Source organism: Panicum virgatum, chromosome 3K, assembly GCF_016808335.1.
Source record: "Panicum virgatum strain AP13 chromosome 3K, P.virgatum_v5, whole genome shotgun sequence".
NCBI classification, from domain to species: domain Eukaryota; kingdom Viridiplantae; phylum Streptophyta; class Magnoliopsida; order Poales; family Poaceae; genus Panicum; species Panicum virgatum.
This window is the reverse complement of record NC_053138.1, coordinates 61417360-61435089: the sequence shown is the minus strand read 5'-3', so window position 1 is coordinate 61435089 and position 17730 is coordinate 61417360. Positions and strand designations below refer to the sequence as shown.

Below are 17730 nucleotides of genomic sequence, written 5' to 3'. Positions count from 1 at the left end.
GACCTGCTAGGTACCTTTTATAGTCGGCTATAGCTGACGTCTGGCTGATTAATTGCATCCTGCATGTATCTCCAATACTCAAAAATGCTATTTTTTTTATAATAAATGAAGAGCTTGAAAGGTGAGAATGCATATATGCAAAGCAAAGCCCGATTAGTTCAGCTATCACCAGCAACCAGGAATTGAAAAGGATCGATTAGGAGAAAAGCAAAGGTGATCGATCTGATGCTGGGTCAGCTAGCTAGATCGACATATAGCTAGCACTAGCCCGCAGGTTAGGCAGGCAGGCAGATACGCGAGGAGACAGGCCACCTTACAGTGCAGTGTAGCTAGCAAGCACACCCCCAACGCACTCAGCTGCAGAGTCCCTGTCACATTAACAGGCATGATTGAATTCAGTTCAGACTTCAGACACGGTCCAGCCAGTCTAGCTCTAATTGGACCTTGAACACCGACACGCCTAGGCAGCCCTCCCATAAACAGATAATACAAGCAATGTTGGGTGCGATTATTGCATTTTATTGATGATTCATTAGATTTTAGATATGTTAATGGACTATTAGTGCAAAGTTGATGTATGGATTGCCTACACGTTGTCACTTTAAATTTCTAGCAATTGTAATTCAATTGTCTATTCAAGATACACAAAAATATAGGAATTATTGACTTCTTGTATTCAGTTAAAAAATGAGATATCATCAGCCTTAAAGGACATTTTAAATGTTTTACCACTTAACTAAGAGAATCAACTGAAAATAATTAGGATTGTCAAACACTCAGATTATCCAGGCAGCCAATTCTCCGGCTGGCTTACCAGGGAATCTTGCTTAAGCGATGTCCAAAGAGTAAATTGCACCTCATGTCCTCAAACTTGTCCCGAAGTTTCACCTAGGTCCCTAAACTCTCAAATCGTCCATCTGGGTCCCTAAACTATGTTACGTGGTTCATCCGAGGTCCCAAACGAGCTACGTTAGCTTCCGACGACGATGTGGCATGCCACTTGGTGCCATGCTGACAACAATTTGCAAAAAACTCCCTGCATAGTCTTATCTTCTAAGATTTGCTCCTCCCTCCATCTCCCTTCAATCTCTCCCTCTCTAAGCTCGAGATGCCGAGCTCCCTCAGCCCCCGTGCTGCACAGGCCCCTCCTCTCGGCTTTCCCCACTTCCATTTCCAGACTCCCAGCCCCAATCCCGCACGCCGCGCGCCCCCAGCCGCGGATCGGGCGGCAATGCCCGCGCCGCCCCTCTCCGCCGCCGGGGACACCGACACCTCCGCCTCGAACCCGGATCCTGATTCCCGCCCTCCGTCCCCACCTCCACATCCGCTCGTGCCCGTCGATGAGGAGTAGGACCGCATCTTCCTGGTGCCCTGTAGGTGAGCGCCGCCCTAACCCTAGCCCGCTCCGGCTCGGTCCCCAATCTAGCACCCCCGCTTCACTGGCTGATGAGATATCGATGTGGGCGCGTGCAGGCGAAGGGAGGCGCAGGAGGGGTGCGGCAAATCGAGGTCGACGGACTGCCATACGTAGCCGCACCGGCGGGGCCGAGCTCCTACGGTATGAGGGTGCTGACTCCGACGAGGCCCCCTGCTCCATGCCGGCGGGGCCGAGCTCGTGCACGCTGCTCCGCACGGACTGCCTCCTCCACCAGAAGGTCCCCTACGCATCGCACTCGTAGGGGAAGAGCTACGCGCTCCTCCCCGCCGACCTCTTCACCAAGGCGCAAGACAGCTAGCAGGCCGAGAAAATTGCATATTTGGGACTCCAAGCGTTGCGCTTCGCAAATTTACCATTCCAAACATCGTCTTCGTAAAAACAGGACTCCAAATGTGAGTCACTTGATTATACTAGCATTTGGGGTATTTTCCATCATTTGCCTTTTCTTTTCCATGTATTTAGAGTATGAAATGTCTCTTTTGCCCTTATGCATGGATTACGTATCTATTCTGATCGATCCTACTCCCATCGTTCCGATCCATTTGCTGCGCTCGTGAGTCCAAACCTAGGGCCCCACCGCCGGACGCCGCTCTCCTAGGCACGCCGAACGCCGCTCTCGTAGCCATGGCCGACGGCAGCGCTGCCCTGCCCGCGCCCACCGTGGCCGAGGGCGGCGGCAGAGTGGCCGCGTCCGCCATTGCAGAGGGCGGCGGCATACTGTCCACGCACGCCATGGCCGAGGGCGGCGGTGCTCTGCCCACGCCCGCAATGGCCGAAGGTGCCGGCTCCCTGGCCGCGCATGAGAAGTCGACACTTGCAAGGTCGACCGGGCTACCGGAGTTGTCGCCCTGGAGCGCATCGCCGCCGATGACCTTCTCCAGGTGTCTGAAGGTACCCACGTGTACTTCTTCTGGCCCATGCTAATCGCTGGTCACCCATGCCCATCCGGCGTCCACGCCATGGTTGCCGAACAGCCTGCAAGGAGGGACTCGATCCGCATGAGGAAGATGCTACTGTTGGGCTAAGAAAATCAGTCATTATTTTATTTGGGGCAAGTAGTGTTTACACTAGTACACTTCTGCAGCCCATCTGCGCATCCCTATTTACGCTAATGGGCCATGGCATGTATGTTGTAGATGCCTACTGCTTAATTGCCCTTTGCTCAATACTTAATGTGTTCTATTTGTTTAATTAGTTGTTTAAAACCAATGCCAATAATGAGCAGTATGTACTGCAATTTGCAATTCATTTTCACTGCAAATATGACACAAAAATATGTTACATATATGTTAGTTTTTTCAGGCTGTGGCACTACTGCTCCTCCGCAAATACAGTGCAATATGGTTTTAGTCGATGTGCCAAGGTGATGCTCTTAATTTCTTTCTATTATTGTTTGTGTTTAGTAGCTCGTTCATATATTGATAGATGTACCCTTAATTTTTTATTTTAGGTTTGAACCAGAACATGTGGAAAATATAGCAGGAGTTGATTGGAATAGCTTATAGATAGTGGAGACACATGATGAGGAAGGTCGAATTGCACTTATAAGTGAAAATCAGATGTGTGAACTTCTAGGCGTGAGAGAAAAGGAGCATATTATTGTACCTACAGAGGTTTTTGATCGCCGAATGGATGAACATGGTGATTATGATGGTGCCGCCATTCCTACTAGTGATACCGTTCCAAGTGAGGTGGTGATTTCATATGATAAGAACAACCCACCAATGGATGTCGGCACAATCTACCCAACTATGGAGGAGTTCAAGATGGCAGTGCGGCAATATGCCATATTTGCATAAATCTAACTATCATGCCATATTTCTTTGCAGCAAGCTTGCGTCTTTATTAGGAGAGGGCAACTCTTCACAATCCGCCGCTGCTAGTAGTCATGAGAATATGCTTACTGCAGCCGCACCAAAAAAGATGACTCCAAAAAGGAGGCTTCATGTTGGATGAATGGTAGCCATTAGTTTTTGTGCTCAGAATATTTTGTCGCCATAGTATGAGATGTAAACTTATATTTTATTTCATATCATATGGAACTCTTCTAGATTCAAATTAAGGTTATGTGAGATAAACTTGTCTACTTTAAATTCATGAAATTTTGTGATAAATCATGGTTATTGTGTTTATTATTGTGCTCAGAATTTTTTGGCACATTGTAATGTCCAGAATATTTTTTCATGGATCAAAATAACAGCGGTCGTGGTGGTCCAACCATGTTCTGTATTTGCCAGCACGCCGGCAATAAGTCTGATCTTGTACAACGTTTTCTCTTGCAGTCAGAACTCAGCACAGATGTGTTGGTCTCGCTTGTAAACTGTAAGCATTTCATATTCTTGGATGCCCCAAAGTACAGCACGGGAGGCATCCATAGGCACAGACCGAAACCATACGCAAGCGAATCGAGAATGGCTGTTATTTTGTTTCATGGCTATCAAGCTAGCAGCGGTAGCCAGGCCTGCTGCGCGGCATCGGCAGCAGCCTGCCTGCCAGGGGCGGCGCCGGTCATCCCGGCTGCCTGCTGCACGGCCACGGCAGGGGCAGCACCGCAATCTGCCTGCTGCACCGCTGTCGGCCGGGGCAGGCGTGGCCACGCCCAGCGCGGCCAGGTCACCGCTGCCCTGCGGCACAGCCGGCGGGGCCGGGAGCCCGTCAAGGGCGGCGAGCTGCATGCTGCTGCGCTACCTGGCAGTGGGGTGCCGCCGGTCGGTGGTGCAGTGGCCGCCGCCCCTGGACTAGGGTTGCGTGCGATAGGAGAGACAGGAGCGCGATAGCCGATAGGATCGATCAGTGGCAAGACGATTCGTGTAGAGGCTCACGTAAATACAGAGGCAAAAGGGGCATTTCACCCTCCCAAATACAAGAGAAAGAAAAAGAAAAGAGAGAAAATACAACAAATGGCAGTATAATCAAGTGTCTAACGTTTGGAGTCCCGTTTTTACGTAGACGATATTTGGAATGGCAAAACTGCGAAACGCAACGCTTGGAGTGCCAAATATGCAATTTTCTCTAGCAGGCCTGCAGCATGGGGGCTGATTGGAAGGAGAGTGAGGGAGGAGCAAATCTTAGAAGATAAGGCTATGCAGGGTTTTTTTTTGCAAATTATTGCCAGCGTGGCACCACGTGGCACGCCACGTTGGCGTCGGAAGCTGGCGTGACATGTTTGGGACTTTGAATGAACCACTTAACACAGTTTAGAGACCCAGATGGCCGATTTGAGAGTTTAGAGACCTAGGTCAAACTTCGGGACAAGTTTGGGAACCTGTAATGCAATTTACTCAAAATCCAAATAAGTGGAATCAAACAGGAGTACAGGACCCATGTACACTAGTAGCACATCACATCTGATGATAAATATTTGGTCCCATCACTAGCACCGATAACTTTTTTAGTTGTCCAGTATAGGGCATTGCTTCCCCATCATCTCCCTTGCTTTGCCGCGCAACCTGCGTTCTTCCTCACTACAAATAAATACGTGTGGTGTCAGATGGGAAGAATCGAAACCGTAATCAAACGCAACTCACTCATCGAGGTTAGGGCTTCGGGCCTCCCTGCAGTTGGGGACTCGGTGATTCGGCGGACACGGACGGATTGGAATTGGAGACTCTCCTTGCCGACGGCGAATAGAAGTTGGAGGGGATCGGGGCTCCGATTTCCGGCGATTATGTGTTTGTGAGCTGGCGTTTGCGGTCGGGGCAGGGGTTGCTTTGGGGCTCGTATGTAACACGTGGAAGATGGTTAAACATATAATTTTGAAGTACATAGGTCCAAATTAGATATAATATCTTAAATGATTAGGTTCAATATTTTCAAAAATAGAGATCAACATTTAAAAATAGCAGATTCAACATTGTTCAGACATATAAATTAACATTTTAAAACAAATACTAGCATCAACATTTTTCACAACCTGTTTCAACATTTTAAAAAATGGATCCAACATTTTCGAAAATCTAGATTAACATTCTTTGAAGAAATAGGTTCTTCCTACCTTCTTCTCCGGTGAATGCAGTGGCGCGTGCAGGGGCGGACCGAGCAATAGCGCACCCGTGGGGACACCGGCTGGCCGCGGGAGCGGCAGCGTGGGCATGGGAGGACCGACGGGCGGTGCGGCATGGCGGCGCGAGCACCGGAGGACCGGCGACGGGGCAGCCGCGGCGGCTGGCTGTGCTCGACGGCGGCGCAGGCATGGGAGGACCGACGGTGGTGCGGCACGGCGGCAGGGCAACCGCGGAAGCCGCGCTCGCGGTGGCGCGGGCACGGGAGGACCGACGGCGGTGGGGCTGCCGCGGAGGCCGCGCTCGCGGTGACGTGGGCACGAGAGGATCTGCGGCTGTGCGGCACAGCGATGGGAAGCCGTGGCGGTCACGCTCGGCGGTGGCACAAGCACGGGAGGAAGCTGCAGGTGAGAGAGAGTGAGGATGGGTTGAGTGTGTTGATCCAATAGATGTAGATGTCTATACATGAGCCATAGAATCTGTGGTGTGCATGTGTATGGTTGGTGTGAATCTATACATGATTTGTAGCGTTGGCGTGAGTTTGTACATAAGCAGACTCACACTAGCCCTATACACTGACACCACGCGGTACGCAAACAAATCTACTCAGCAGATTACAGTGCGAGTCTGCACATGAGCTGTAGAAGAAAAAAAACAGATGAGAGGCATAGAAAAAAAAAAGACAACAGGACAACACTTTGCAAAAAAGAAAAGTTGTTCTCATTGCTGACCTGTATGCTGGCACGCTGCTGGCTGAAACAGTGAGCACGAGTTCTTGAAAAACAGCGACCACGAGTCTTTTTTTTTGGAGAAATATGACCGCAAGTCACCAAGGGATTTCTAGGCCATCCCATGCGAAGAACTTGCCGTTGTTCCTATTTTTGGCGTTGTCAATGATTGAGACTTGAGACGAGCTTCTGCACGGAGAATTCTATCGTGAAGAGGGCCGTGCAGTGAGAGGTCCGTGTCCACGGTTCCAGGATGCAGCAGAAATGCGGGCGATGCTGTCCTTCCTGGCAAGCTCCACTGGCACTGTCTTCCGTATTCGTCACGAACTCACGATGGGGGCAATGGAATTCATGGAACAAATCATGACATAAAGTTTTCATAGCTGCACCAGCAGAAGCACTAGACACAATAATTCTCTTTTTTTAGTACGGCCTATTTGGATCTATGATGAGTTAGAGTTAGATTAAACTATTTGGGACTCATCTAACTCTAAAATATCCAAACAGGTGAGTTAGATTAGGATTATTTGCATCTAATCCATCCAAAAGACTATCCCCAAGGGATGCTTATTGGCGTTAGATGAGGTGGGCCCCTCTCTCTCCCCTCGTGGGATCTTTCTGCGCCCGACTCCCCCTTTGCAACTCCCTCCTCGGCGACCCCAATCTAGGGTGGCGCTGTCGGTTTTCTCGCCGTCGCCCCCTCCCATTGCCGCCGGCCGCCGGGCCACTGGCCACCAGCCGCGACACCGCCTTACATCGGTGCCACCGCCCCTGAGTGCGCCGCCGTTCACCCTCCGTTGTTGACCCATATCCAGGGTGTCGCCGCGCGACCTCTATTCACCGTCGTCCTCTGCACTCGCCGATGGTCCCTCCAATCGCCGCCGGCCCCTCCGAGCGCCGCCATCCCTCCAAGCGCCCCTGTCCCCTTCGAGCGCCACCGCCCCTCCGAGCGCCTGCAACCCCTCCGAGCGTCGCCACCACCTCGAGCGCCGCCGCCCCTCCAAGCGCCGCTCCCGAGTCCGCCACCACGAGAGCCGGCCACACCAGATCCGGCTGGAAATATGGTTTAAAGGAGCCAAATGATTAGAAAAGTGAATTTATTGTCAATCTAATCCTTCCGTCCAAACACCTCTTTGGTTAGTGTTAGTTCAGTGTTAGTCCTGATAAACTAGAAACTAACTCTAACCTGTAACTCAGCTAGAGTATCCAAACAGGACCTAAGTAGTGCGACAAATAGTGCAAACTAAGCTAGCATGATCAGTTGGCATCTTCAGGTTCTTAATTCACGCTGACAAATGCAACAGTTTCCTCTTTACTACTCCGTGGATCAAGTAAATTCCCTGAGTGAAGCATTGCCAATTAACTCACCACTGGCAAGTGACAAATGCTCGATGACGACGTTGAGCACCCTGGTAAACACATCGCTAACCCAAACCCTCTTAGATTTACCTTCCTAATTCTAGGTTGATTCTTCCTCTCCGACGTCGTGTTCACACGCGGCGGTCGCCTCATTAGTTCTGTAACTGCAGTCATATGAGATGTGAAAAAAACAGCTCGCCAATCGAATGCCTCGTTCTTGACTTTATGTGATGTATGTACTAGCCGTAACAATTTCAATTGCTGGCTTTGAGCCTATAACCCGTAGAATAGCTGAATTGAATGAAAACCAGCGAATTGTCACATAGTAGAAGTTCTGTCGTTGGCCTGCCATTTCATCAAACTGGACTTGTCCGGCAGCTCCGCGGTGCTGGAACGCCCAATGCTGTCGCCGCCGCCTCCTCTTACTGTCGTCGCCGCTTCCCCAGACGACGTTGTGAAGCCAGGACGATCCGCCGGCGACCCGTAGGTCGCAACCGGCATCTTCGCCGGCAGCCTCGGTGGCGGCGCATCGAACCGCAGCACGCTGACGGCCTGCCTGATGGTTGGCCTCAAGCTGCGGTCCGGGTGCGCGCACCAGAGCCCGACGAGCATCGTGCGCGCCATTTCCTGCCCGTCGAACTCCCCTTGGAGCCGAGCTTCAGCGGCGTCGAGGATGCTCCCGCCGCCGTACGAGTCCCAGACCCACTGAACCAGGTGGACGAACTCCTCGTCCCCCTGTTCCTCCTCGCGCTCGCGCACGCGCACCGTCGGCCGCCGGCCGCCGGCCGCAGGTGATCTCCAGGAGGAGGACGCCGAAGCTGTACACGTCGGACTCGACGCTCGCCCTCCCGGCGAGCATGCAGTCCGGATCCATGTACCCCATCGTCCCGGCGAAGCCGGTCGTGTGCGACCGGCGGCCGTCGTCGACGAGCCGCGCGAGCCCGAAGTCGCCGAGCTTGGCTGTGAACGACGCGTCCAGCATCACGTTGCTCGGCTTCACGTCGCGGTGCACCACGCGCCGCTCGGCGTCCTCGTGCAGGTACAGCAGCGCGCCGCCGACGCCGAGCGCGGCGCCGTACCTCGCCTGCCATGGCAGGACGCGTTCCGGGCGGTCGTGGAGGTGCGCGTCGAGGCTGCCGTTGTGCAGCAGCTCGTAGACGAGGAGGAGCACGTCGCCGCCGCCGCTGCCGTGGCACCAGCCGATGAGCTGCACGAGGTTGCGGTGCCGGAGCCGGCTGATGATCCTCACCTCGGAGGCGAACTCCTTCCAGCCCTGCCGCAAGGTCTCCGACACCCTCTTCACGGCCACCTCGCGGTTCCCGTCGGCTAGGACCCCGCTGTACACGGAGCCGAAGCCTCCTCTCCCGAGCCTCCGGTCGTCGGAGAAGTTCCCCGTGGCTGCGGCGAGCTCGTCGTAGGAGAATCGCTGGGGACCCGTCACTTCCTCTCCTAGCTCGAGGTCGTCTTCCACTGGTTGGCCTTGGAAAATCCCCGCAACTCTTACCTGTGGTTGCTTGGCGGTCTTCGTCTTCAGCCGTTTCCGCCGCCGGACGATGCCGGCAAACGCAAAGGAAGCGGCAGAAACGACGATGCCGGCGATCGCCGCCGCCGACAGCTTGGCGCGGGCGCGGGAACCGTAGTTGCAACCCTCGCCGGAGACGAACCCGTCGCCGGACATCCCATCCGAGCAGTAACACTGGTGGCCCCACGCTCCGCTCGGTGCCAGCAAGTCGTCTCGTCGCACCCCGCGTTCGCCGCACACCGGCCGGAGCCGGCGGCGGCGGCGTCCGCGCACGTCCCGTTAACCCACCAGTTCATCTCCACTAACCCTAATTCCATGGACGGGGACCCCATCGTCGTCTCCCCGAACACCGTCGTCGTCCGGACGTCCCCGCACCCGGCAACATCCGCGTGCTCCCAGTTGAGGAACCAGCCCTGGCCCCTCGCCGGCGGGGAGCTGTACGACGGCAGGTCGGCCACGCACGCCCAGGTGGTGTCGTTGCCGGCGCACCCCGCCGTGCGGAGTAGCGATGCCGCGAGGCTCGGGGACACGGAGCAGTTGGAGGCCCCCGGCATGCGGCAGCCGCCGCCGAGGAAGAGCCCGGTGCGGTTGGAGACGCCGTAGCCGGCGCCGGTGAGCGACGCCCTGGCCTCGCCGACGCTGCGGTTGCATGAGGGCGCCATGGAGACCAGGAAGGTGGAGAAGGGGGTCTGGCGGAACGAGATGATGGGGTACGGCGGCGCCGCGGTGGTGGTACGCGGGAGGAGGGCCGTGGAGGTGGAGGCGTCGCAGGCCAGGACGACGGGGCAGTCGCCGGAGAAGCCGAAAGGGTAGGGGACGAAGATGTCACCGCAGCGGCGGTCGCACCCGCCGCTGCCATCGCTACCGGCGGCGACGAGCAAATCTGTACCGGAAATCAAGAGGAGGAGAACGACGAGGAAGCGCATATTCTGCAACTGGATCAACTATGAAAATTTCTCGTTCATCTAGCAACGAGAAGACGTGTGGAAAATCCAGAGCGATAACGTGGAATGGTCTAACAGGACAACACTATGTCAAAAGAAAATTTGTTCTCATTATTGTTTGGCCTATATGCTGCTGCCTGAAACAGTGACCACGAGTCACCAAGGGATTTCTTGGCCCCATCCCATGCGAAGAGCCGAAGAACTTGCCGTTGTCGCTTTTCGTGACGCTGTCCAGTCAACGGGGTGGGTGGGGCCGGGGGACACCCCATCCCGCCCCGTTTTCCGTTACGCATTCCCCGCCCCGTCCCCATAAGTCTTAGCGGGGCAAATCTCTCCCCGTTCCTTCCCCGGTGGATTCCCGATTCTAGGCCCTGTGGGGACAGCTAAACAAAGGTGAAAAATATCTTATTATGGTCATCTCAGTGCATGCATTCAAGATATAAATAATACAAGTCGATAACAATAATCACTAGAGTATTGAGCCATTAACTATCGATTGTTAGATTTTCTTCTGTTGGACTTGGACCATATTGGATTACATATTATATGGTTAGAGTATATATTTTTTTCTTTTTTTGAGGCACCACGGATTCTCATGGGGCAAAATCCCCCCCCCCCCCCCCCCTGGGTTCGGGCAAAACCCCCCGTCTATGATGGAGAGGAGCTTCTGCACTGAGAATTCTCTTGTGAAGAGCTTATCCTTAGGGACGTTTCCCTGAAAGGGCCGTGAGAGGTCAGTGTCCACGGTTCCTGGATGTAGCAGGATCCAGGCAAATGTTGTCCTTCCTGCTAAACTCTACCGACACTGTCTTCGTCACCGCATGGCACGAGTAAATAACTTCAGGAATCAAATCATGGTAGATAAATTATACCTACACAATCAATAGATTATTTATGATTAGGGTTGAAAACAGTCAAGAATGGTCGGGAAAACTATCTAACTATTTTCGTTACTGCATTTTAGACTCGGGAACGGGAAATCGGTACGGTTATACGATATGCCGAAAATGAATCATTTCGATTGGGAACATGTCGGTAACGATCGGGAATCGATACTTCGAAACGGGGAAAACAAATCATGCACCATATCAAATATTCGACACAACAAAACTCATACAGCCTTGATACTAACAAATACGTAAATGGGATATTTCTTCACAGATTCACTTCTATCACGTATCAGTATTATATCACAATAACAAAAACAAACAAACATATGGCATATTTCTTCACAGATTACTCATATGGCACAATCACATATCATATCCCTAGCAACGAATTTACTTATCCAATTCTACATCAGCAGATCAGGACACGAAGGATCTAAATCACTACATCTGTATTAGTGGCTGGCTTCTTCACGGTCGGCAGCTCCCTGTCACGGATTCTTCTTCACTACAACTGCACTAGCTAGCACTACATCTTCTTCACAGATTCCTAGCTGCAGCAGTACTGTAGCCTGCAGGCCTTCCTGGGGGCAAGCCGGCGACGGCGACCGGCCTCAAGCGGCTGTGGTCTGGCTCCCTGGGCACGGGCTACGACTACGAGCGACTGTCGCCCCGTCTGCCGCACTGGGAGAGTGGTAGGGAGCCCGGGAGGGAGAGCTGGGGAAGGCAGGCAGACCGGCAGAGGCCAAGCCAGGCGAGGTGATCGGCGAAGCCTGCTCGCCGGCGGCCGTGGTGCTGGGGCCGACGGAAAGAGAGGGCGAGAGGCAGAGAGCGAGAGAACAGGGGCGGCGGCTTGGACTGGTGCCGGAGTGGGAGTTGCGAGTTGGTCTTGCGGAGAGGTAGGCAGTGCTCTGGTGGGCTGGGAGCTATGAGCTTTTCACCTTGCTCACTAAGATTTTTTTTTTGAAACGAACAAGGCAGCCGATTATATTAAAAAGAAGAATAAGTCCAAACGAGGCAAACAACAAAAAACATACAAACACCGGCCGGTTGGATTAAGACATCAACTCGTGCCGAACCACGCTAAGCTAACTCAACTCAAGCACCGACCGGTTGGATTGAGACATCAACACGGTCACACCACTCCACTCCACTCTAAAAACCCACTCCACTCGACAAAGGAAGAAAGAAGCCTACACATGGTGCCCACCGGCACTCACTCCCAAAGTTGCCGCCGAAACCTCCCGCCGTGACCCCGCATCAACGGGGACCCTAGAGAAGAACAGACCGCACCGCACCAAAAGGCCACCGCCATGCGGGACCCAACGCCGAAGTGCCGCTGCAACACCACTCTCCACCTGACAGGGTGAAAAATACCAGATCCGGACCTCTAGGAGGCTGCCTCGCAATCGCCACCACGAAAGCACAAACGCGCAGGGGCCTCTCGCCACTCCCACCGTTGGACTCCACTCGTCGCCTATGATCACTAAGATTGGGATGACTTCTGAACTTTGCTCAGTGTAGTCACAAAGCCAGAAGGAACCAAGATGAGTTACTAGGGAATTGATGCTAGCTGACTTCTGAACATTGTGCTCAGATGTGATTGAGGTAGAGAATTCACCTGGCTGCATCACGTTTGGGATGGAAAGGATGCCGGTGGAGTTGATCAGCAGGTCAAGAGAACCATGCGTCTCTTGGATCGAGGCCACGGCAGCCTGCAATGGAAGAACAGCCGTTTACTAGCACTGAGAATCGCTGTAACATTTTACCTCGCTAGTACTCTGCTGATCTCTATCGAGATCGCTTTCTCTTGTACTAAACTCTTTTTTAAATGTGCTCGGGCACGGTCGCTAAAAAAAAGAATCAGTTGGCAATGTCGGTAAAACTCATTCGTCGTCAGGTTGTTGACAAACAGAACAGTTTTACTCGAGCATTTCGTCTGAATAGACCGAAAGGTCCCGGGTTCGAGTCGCGGTCTCATCGCATTGCACAAGCAAGGGTAAGGCTTGCCACAAACACTGAATCAGATAAATTTCCCCACACTAGCGGGAAACGGTTGTGCGTGCCTCTATGGTGCTCACGTCGGTGGCGTCGAGCGGCAGCACGGCGAGGCGCGGCGCGTGCTCTTCCTTGAGCTTCTGTAGCAGGTGTGCTCCTTGAACGATAACCATTATAATTATCTCAAATAAAAACATAATGTTTCGGTGCCTTGTTAAAAACCGGCTTTAGACATTTCTTAATCCAAAATCTTCAAGAACTGTAACAAGATTAATGTAATCCAAAATATCCTTCTCAATGCTACATATAGCCAAGCCATGCAATGTTTTTTGTAACATAGTTGATATTAAATAATTTCTCAATAGTTTTAGTTCAGAGAAACTTCTTTCCGTTGATGCTACTGTCACTGGAATAGTTAAGAGAATCCAATATGCAATGGAGACATTTGGATAGCAATCTATAGCTTTAATAAATTTTGAAGAATCTCAGTTGCTAACATCAATTCTTCTGGCAAAGATACTTGCAATACTTTCAGTTCAGAGAAAAAAAAGCAACAGAATCAACCATCAGACTGGAAGATTTCCTAGGGCTGTACGTTATGGTCTCATGGGCTGGTTTATGATGAGCTTTCAAAGGTTTATTATGCTAAATAGGAAATTATATATACTAATTACCTATATGATCTTGCCCCCAGCTCCGTGGGCCGCCGACGGTCGCACTGCCTACGTATGGTTGAATGTGTTGGTTTTTTTTAATGTGTTGGTTTATTTAATCTTAATCTTTAGTTCTAGACTTGAATTGTGGGGCATTTGTGCTATCCTGTTGTTCTATCTCTTCTCTAGGTGTTGTGTTGGGTTTAGTCAAATTGCCGAAATTCTAAAGATGTAAGATTTTGGCTTGCCTCAAAGCCCATCAACGAAAATCCAGATGGGGATGCTCTCCTCGTCGGAGACCCAATAAAGAAGTTCGCCCCTCATCAAGTGCGACTTTCATTGAAATGACAAATGTCCACCAAAGAACCTCATAATTTCCCGTAATATGTAATTTTACACAGATGAATAACTCACAAACACTTGATGGGCCATTGGGAAGACATCGAGAGAGACTCGATAAACCACTTTGGCCGAAGTGCGAGACAAAGTTCCTTAAAAGAAAAACTGTGAGACCAAGAGAGCAAGCTTTGGAGGAACATAAAGCATATCATCAAGCATGAAGTCATCTTGATCTTCTTTTCTAGAGGTTCATACAGATCAACAGGGCGCGCGGTTAAGGAGGAGCATGGTGGGCCACTTCCCAGCCCATTAAATCAAACTATTTATACCTACGGAGACGAAAGGACATGTGCATGCATGCAGAAAAGACAAAACAATGACATCATCCATATGCAAATAAGTTTGAAGAAAAAATCCATAAATCTCATAGTGAATATCCAAATTAAATTCCGATTGCACCATTGTATTTATTATGTCAAGATATTCAAAATAAGACCACACTTGATTATATTTAAAGAATTTTATTTTTAAATGTTTTTTAATAAAGCTCGAACATATGTACTACTGCGAACAAATGCATATCTTTTTGCGAACAAAATATTAAACCCAACGAACAAATAATTATACACTGTAAACAAAATTTGAACATCATGAACAAAAATTGGTGCATGCATGTTGTCAGTAAAGTAGAAGAGAGGTTCTGTGCATGCATATAAAAAAGATCACGATTTTTTTTAAAATGTTTTAATACTAAATAATTAATTTTATTTATTGGGAACAAATATTTTAAAAATACAAACAATAATTATTTTCTGCTAACAAAAAGAATAAACATAACGAACAAATAGTAATGTGCAATGAACAAAATATTACTTATCACGAACTTTTAGATGTATAGAACAATTAATAAAAATGAATACTGTGAATAAATAAATTAACATCACGAAACAATTTAATATATAAAAGTGAACAAATAATTTAGCATTGCAAGTAAATAAATAAAAAAATATCTAGCGGAGCATGGCAAATACACACACAAATATCCACCAGACCCGCGCCCCTAGATATTTTTCCTTTTACTGTTCACTAGATATTTGTCATGCTCCACTAGATTTCTTAACACCAACATCCTATAAATAGGAAAGGATGTTTGTGTAAGAAATCAGCTTCTTGCACACAACACACACACACACACACACACACACACACACACACACACACATATATATACATATATATATGTACATATATATATATATATATATATATATATATATATATATAGAGAGAGAGAGAGAGAGAGAGAGATCACCGAGGCACAAGATAGGAAGAGAGTTTCTGTATTTCACTTCTTGTTTTTCTCTCTATTACAACTGATGAAAGTGATCCCCTATTTATAGAAAGAGGGGTTGGTTTACAGTATGTGAATATGCATACTCTTTCTTCCTCTCTTCATTAATTGGCCACCATCAAAGTCAAGGAATCCACATTGCTTTTGGACTTTGATTTATAATAGTTTGGAACGCTGGAGTGTGAGTGTCGTAGGAGTTTAGGGTTAGTGGTAAACACAAGCAGTAAACTCTCAGTATGTTCTTTCCAAAAGCAACATGTATCAGTAGCGTAAGAGACAATCTTTTGTCATTGTATTTTAAAAAAAACTTAGATATATTGAACCAACTTGTCTGTCATTCTGTCCCAAGGTATATAGTGTTTTCTGCAAATTAATAGGAAAAAATATTATTGAAGTATATACTCTAGTATGTTGTAGAATTTGGTCTCCTATTCAACTGTTGCATCTAGTAGCACTCATGGTCTCATAATCAACTATTGTATCTTTTAGCCCTCACATGATGAGGCTACCAGAGTTAACTTCTACAGAAAATGTATTCCCCTTTTTTTTCTTTGGTACAATTAAGCAGGTGAAGGCTCTGAGTATTGTTGATGAAAAGAAGAATTAGAACCATGTTCACGCATTCATAGATTGGTGTTTTAGGAGCTGCAATGCAGAAACGGATGATCTTAAAGAAAGTTTCTGTCAGTATATCGGAAAGAGTTGCTATAAAGTGGAAAATCTGAAGGCATATCCATGTTATTGGGATTATAGAAAGAACGGGGACTGCTTGATGTCCCTTGTTGGTGCTGATCATAGCAACATGAGGAAATACTTGGGCGAGCATGGTGCTAGTCTTCGTTGGCCATTTCAAAGCGAGAGCCAGGTACATGCTAGTTTACCCAGTTTGCTCCAAAAGATTATTGACTGGGAAGAAGATAATGGCAAAAAATACAGTGTATCAGATAGGATGGAATATGTAATTCTATTGAGAAATCTGTACAAACACTCTGATGAATTACCTGAAGAGATTAAGGTAATTGGCGTATCAGTTGTTTTAGATTTATAGATAATGTGGTGCAGCATTTACATCTTCTCTTTCTCATGCTATTTTAACCGATCGGAAGGCAGTCATTGAAATGGCTGAAAGCTGGACACCTGGGATCTGGATAAGGATATATGAAAGAGCTGGTAAATAAACTGTCAATCTCTTTGTTTGTAGGCTCTTTACATTTTCTGACTGGCTTTTTTTGAGATCACACAGTACAACTCTGACACTCACAACGCACGCACACTCACACCCCCTATGAACACACATACGTAAACCCTACCCCTATGAGCATCTTCGAAGACTGAGCCAGCAAATCCTCGAGATTGACGAAGTCACCACAGGCGCCTCGCTGTCGATGGGAACGTCGCCTACCACTGAATGCACATCGCCGTTAAATTCCAAAATATTCGCTCCCATGATGAGTCGAACCTAGGACCTTAGGTGCTACTGATTTTCAGGTTGACCATAGATTTGTTTGACTTACTTCAATTGGCACCGAACCCTTAAGCTCTTTTCTTATGTTGGGTGAGTACTACATTATTGCCCAGTTTGTTCTCAGTTTTCTTCCTTTACCAAGAGTATTGGGGTTCACCTACTGTATCCGAACTACACATAGAGTTAGCTCTCTTTGTTTAATTGGTGAATACTGTGTTATTACCTGTCTGTGTTTGCTTCTTCTGGTCCACTGAAAATACTAACTTTTTACTTAGTAGTACACACTGCTCTTGAACAACAATTTATGCTTTCTTGTTTTTTGAGATGGCACCGATACACTGATAGCAGCAATGTTCAATCATAAGAATCAGGGTCGGATTTTTGGGTGTAGGAGTGTGTAAAGGCGGTTCCTGAACCCTTTTATTTTTAATGCAAGGATATATAAATCTCATGTGATTTGAGGGAAAAAGATTAGGGGTGGTTCATGGCAAAGAACGTGTAGGGATAATATGAAAATCTAGTATTTATGGATGAAATGCATCCTACAGGTCACTTCTGCGCTTTAATTGAAAGCATATAAAGGTTCACATGGCCGAAGCCAACGCACTGGGTTACCTGTTCGCGACACATCGTACTGAAGACAACAAGGTCTAGTTACTACAAGGCTTAAAATTCAACAACATCAGATAGATCGATAGTAGTAGGCTTGAAGTTATGATTGCCAATTCATCATGCAATTGACAACCATGTCCACCTGTGCCTTTTCCTCAAGTAAGACACGCCATTTCTAAATTTTCTCTATTGCATGGCGTCGTGCCAGCTTCCTTCGAATGCAATTCAGGTAGGCGTCTTGCCTCCCGTTGATTCTTCAGGAAAAACATTTCTGCAGGAAAGAAATCCCATCTATCAGTTTTTCTGCCAGCTTAAATATTGACAACCCAACACCGAAACTGATGGAACGGGTATCTGCTGAACTATAAGTACTCCACTTTATATCAGTTTTTGATTAACTACCATCCGTTCTTCTCTGATTATTTGAAAGGCA

At 48.8% G+C, this 17730-nt stretch overlaps 1 pseudogene; it reads right to left on the bottom strand.

Annotated features, from left to right (window-relative positions):
* Window positions 1–7714: 7714 nt before the first annotated feature.
* On the bottom strand, window positions 7715–10067 carry LOC120700090 (annotated as a pseudogene).
* Window positions 10068–17730: the final 7663 nt, after the last annotated feature.